Here is a 5,544-nt window from a genome sequence, read left to right as displayed (position 1 = left end):
CTGTCCCAGGAAAAATACTGGCTAGACCAAAATTGCAGGAGGCATCAGCAGCATCCTTATAGTTTGGGGTTCTCATGCTGATTTTGAGAACTTACAAAAGATACTTGCAAAAAATTCTCAGTATTAATTATTTGTTCATGTTATTATTTCAGTTATGCTTTCCAGGACTAGTCCCTGCTCTAGCTGAAATCAATGGCAGTTTTCTAGTGGCTTCAGTAGAAGGAGAATTGGAAGCAGAAATGCTTATGCATTTTTATTTGGGCAGTTTTCATAAGCTTCTTGTCAATTCATTCTGATTAATGTTTGTTAAGAGATGAAAGTGGGAGGAGACAAAAAAGAGTTGAAATCCAGGGAAGCACTTCCATAAGTATTGATTGGACCATTCTAACATTTTGAGGCTACAAATATCCTAACAGCAGCTTCTCCTGTGAGAGAGCCAGTATCTCGTGCTTCTGGTTAAAACAAACACGTTGTGTGGATTTTTTGCTGTTGTTGAACCTCTGTATTTGTGTTTTTGATTGGGAACTGAGAAGGAGAGAGGTGTCTAAACAAATTAATAAAATATCTTGAGTTGTGAAAGAGGTTCAGATGGAGTTTGGATATTAGTTTTATTTTATCTGAATTGGTTCACCCTTTAGCTTATAATAGGTTGATGTAGTAAATGGTCAAACAAGTCTATTTTAGCTCTAATTCTCATGAACATGAAATCATCCAACCCAGGCAGTTGAATTTGAGATTAGACACCAAATGGTTTGTCAGAACATCTCCACTGACATGCTGGCACCATCAACTCCTGTTGAAATTGATGCTTCAAACTTAAAGGATCAGGCCTTATGTTTGAATTTAGTTCATACTAAACAAGTCATCTGGACACCTCCATTAGTAAATGGAGGACATTACAGAGTGTGGGGAACTTAAAAGTATTCTTTCAGATGAAGAAAATACAATCTGAAAACACTCTGAAATTCCACTGGATGGCTATATCCGTCGTATTCTTTCACATTTTTCTGAAGTCCTGCTGGCCCTCTTAAAAACACTGCAATGTCCCCAACTGCCCTAAAAGGTTCAGATCTATCTATCTATCTATCTATCTATCTGCTCTATATATACCTATTGCCACATCACCAGGCCCACCAATGGAGTTGGTTTGGGGGGAGGGGGGAAACAAAGGTGGGAATTCAAATGGGCTGGGGCTTTTGGCAACCATGATTGTAGCAGTGGTGGCTGGAGCCTTGGACACTTTAAATTGCCACTGGAGCACTGTGCAGCATGCTCTGGGTGGCTCTGAGCATTTCCGGGGGGGAAGGGGGGAGCATGGTGAGGCACACTCTGGGCAGTGCTGAGGGCTGGTTATTCCCAGCCCTATTTGTTCCACCCTTCTGGGAGCACAGAGGCATCCTCCCACACTGTGCCAAGGAGCCCTGCACATCACCTTGTTATTTAAGTGAATTTATGCATAGACAAGTTATTTATGATTATACAAGAGACCATAACCTGAGTCTTTGGGTTAAAGGAGGGTCATCTAGTTAAGGTGAAGAATTAAGAAAAAAAAAAAAAAAAAAAAGCAGAAAATTCACTTTAAGTAGCTTTATATTTTTTATTTTATTTGTTATTGACTAAGTGCATTCTAAACAATGTTTTTGTTGGCCCTTTTGAAAACTTGCTACTGAACATTATATAGAGTTATATCAAGGATGATTATTAATTACCATCCTGAATACATTGCAAGTCACGGTAGACTCCAAATGAAATTTAGTTTCCAAAGCAATTAGTAGTTAATGATACTATAGATGTTGCTCTTTGTACTGTGGCTATTTCTCTTGTTGTTACATCAACACAGAGGCTGTGTCTAGACTGGCATGTTTTTGAGGAAATACTTTTAACGGAAAAGTTTTTCTGTTAAAAGTATTTCTGCAAAAGCACGTCTAGATTGGTATGGATGCTTTTGCGCAAAAAGTGCTTTTGCACAAAAGCATCCGTGGCCAGTCTAGACGCGATTTTGCGCAAGAAAGCCCCGATCGCCATTTTAGCCATTGGGGCTTTTTTGTGCAAAACAGTTCTTCCCTGTCTACACTGGCTCTCTTGCACAAGTATTCTTGAGCAAGAGGGCTTTTTCCTGAGCAGGAGTGAGAAAGTATTTGTGCAAGAAGCACTGATTTTGTACATTACAAAGTCAGTGCTCTTGCGCAAATTCAAGCGGTCAGTGTAGACAGCTGGCAAGTTTTTGTGCAAAGGCAGCTGCACCCTGACAGTGTTGCTCATTTGCTTAATAATTTCCTCGGACATTGTGGAAATTGTTTGGAAATCATAATTTAGATTTAAAAACCAGAGCAATGGTCACATATTCTTGATTAGATTAAGAGAATAAAAGCAACAAACTGTAATGAGACTCTCTTCAGACCATGACTTTATTTGACAGAAGGTCTCAGACAGTAAATAAGCTGCAAGTCTGAGCAGAATTTGCATTGTAAGAATACATTTTACATTGTAAAAGATAATTTAGAACAGAGAAACTATAAACTTTACACCAACCTGCAAAACAGTTTCCTTCTACAATTGGTAAAAAAGAGACACTCAGTTCACCAACCGTAGGTGCCCAAAATCTGCAATTTCCAGGTATTTCAAAAACTGATTTCTGTAATCTATCTTGATCTCTTCTTGGTCTAGTTGACTTTTCTAGGAAACTCAGAGACAAGGTGGGTGAGATGATTGCTTTTATTGGACCAGCTACTGTTGATGAAAGAAACACCCTTTTCAGATATACAGATCTGAAGAAGAGCATGTGTAGCTGGAAAGCTTATCTCTTTCACCAACAGAAGTTAGTTTGGTAAAAGATATTATTTCACCAAGCTTGTCTTGCTAGTCCTGAGGTCAACGCAGCTACGGCAACACTGCAAACTGAGTCATTTGCCTAAACTTCTTTTCACTCTGTTTGTATATACAATCAAATCTAGTTAATCTATATTTGGCACAGTTGGTCTGGATCTCTAAGCAGAGTGTCCAATTGAATTTCATATTATGAATATTTCCCAGCAAAACTTTTAAATATATCTGAAATTTTACATTTTAACTAAATTATTTTAAATTCAGATATTAGCTCCAGGACTTTTGCTTTCTCACTCCATCCAATGTGTTCTGCTCAAGATGTTTTTTTAAAACAAGCAACTAGTTGCTCCCGTGTTCCTTGAGCATGTCCTCAGATGCAGTGGCTGCCCTCTGTGTAAGCATATGACTTAAGTAGGACTTCGCACTAGTGTGTAGAAGAGTTTTTTCCATAGCATGTCCCTATACATCCCTCCAAAAATGGAAACTGGCAGCAGAACTGAAGGGTTCATATGTTATGCTGCCAGCTGATCCTATTTCTTTACTATGTCTGGCTATGACTCTGCAATTGAGTTCTGGGTCAAAGGTTGGCAGAAAAAATGCAGTGACCTTCTGGCCTTTCTTATCCATTTCCTGTAAGAGAACAACATTTCATCCAGCTGCGGGTCTCTTCAGAAATGTTTGTTGTGATTTCATGTCGGTAACTCCAGAATCAGGCTTCAAATGAGAAAATTCGAAGGTAACAATTCTGCTTACCCTCCAAGGATATATTTGAAAATTGTAAGACTGAAAAGCTACTTCCTCTAGAATAGATGTTGACTCTTTGATTTCTACTACAGTTCCACTTGGGTCCCCAAGATATGTAGCCACTTACCCACATGACAGTTCAATTTATGGTTCGGAAAATGCAATTTCTAGTTTAATTGTGAAAAACATAGGCCCACAAAGCAATAGGAGGACACATGAAGCAGTCTTATCATTGTACTAACATACAATAGGTGTCAGTACATCACAAGAAACACTTTGATATTAGCTTAATATGTAGCAGCATGAGAAGAAAGTTAACTAAAAATCTTTACGAATGATAATCTTATCACCAATTTGCATCCACTTGTTTCAAGGTGCAAAATCAAAATGGAATCTCTCTATGTAAATAATATGTCCCTTGAGATCATCTTGTTGGTGCTCTATGCAACACAGTGTAGCCCATGACAGCCATTTAACACATAATCTATTCCGTACATTAAAGGGCTCTGAGCTATGCACACTGGGAGAGCATATTCCTGGTGTCCCTGTTGTGTTATTTACCTCTGCTCTGAGCAGTTAAGTCCACCACAGCCATTTACTCAATTATCAGTTTTCTTATTGGCCCTAAATTGTACCTAATTAAAAATCTGACCTCCACAAAATAGTCCTCTTCCTAAAGAGACAGAACATAAACAGGAAAAATCAGCTAATTGCTGAAAAAACTGCTTTTGTGGCATTGTAATTGGACCTCAGTGAAACAAATGAACCCACTGGGGATTCCCTAATGAATGTTTAACTGCAAACAGTAGTTGGGCACTTAAGCAGCTAGGCTGATGGTCCCTAATGAAATCAAATAAAAGAATCTGGCATTTTTACTAACCAGATTTCTTGGCATTGAGACTTGAAAAATAATATATGTATTGATAAATAAAAGTTTTAAATGAAGCAGTGAAATCTTAGACATCGAGTCCAGATTATTATTATTAATATAATAATATTGTTATTATTTTATTATTACTATATTATTATTAATAAAAAAAAGACATGAAGTTTTGATTTTTCCATAAAGAACTTTCTTATACATTGTGTTTGAAAAGTTCTTAGAGAAACCCAAACCTGGTTTTAGTTAAGTCATTTCTTCTGGTTGCATTTATCATGAAGTTTTTTGAAGGACAGTCAGGCAGTTGTATAATGTAGGCAACTAATTTCCAGGAAAACAGAAACATTTGTCAAAGGAGACAAATAGATTCTTTTGACCTTTTTAAGCCACATCAAGATTCTGATACCTCTACTTATACCGAACATTATCTTTCTTCAGTATCCCACTGAAATCAATAGGCAAAAGGGACCATTCACGAAGAAAGATATTGCTGTGTGACTTAGGAGTGAGAGACTCTGGCTCTTCTAATGTTTCTATTTATTTCTATTCATTGTACACCCATTTTAGAATATTAACAAACATTAAATGTTATTAATTCTTAATTTTTCAATATTTGTGCTATGAATAACATATAACATGACTCAATTCATAGAGTAGATCCTCACTAATTCACGTAGTTGATGGAGGACTCAAAAACTTTATTCATATGCAAGATAAGTGTTACAAACCTAACATTTATTTGTCATTCATTTTTACAAGTTTATTCTTAAGATGCCACAGTGCTGGCATTTACAGGTGCCTTAGATTAGGGTTTGTTTAAATTATTTGTGAGAATACATCATTGTACATTAGTAAATATCCTATAATATGTTTTGTATGATGACTCATTGATATAAGTTTTCACTACTGTATTCAGCTATTAAATCTTTGCAGGGGAATTATTGAGCTCAGAGGTTATTTTGTGAGCATTACAACTGCACTTTAACACACTAAAAAATCAGGAGGTTCAACTTAATTCCATATTTCTCTGTTTAAAGAAATAGTGTAAAATTATCACTAAGGTTGTTCATTAACATTCACACATAAAAACACAT

This window comes from Pelodiscus sinensis, chromosome 2, assembly GCF_049634645.1.
Source record: "Pelodiscus sinensis isolate JC-2024 chromosome 2, ASM4963464v1, whole genome shotgun sequence".
NCBI lineage: Eukaryota > Metazoa > Chordata > Testudines > Trionychidae > Pelodiscus > Pelodiscus sinensis.
This window is presented reverse-complemented; position numbering follows the sequence as displayed.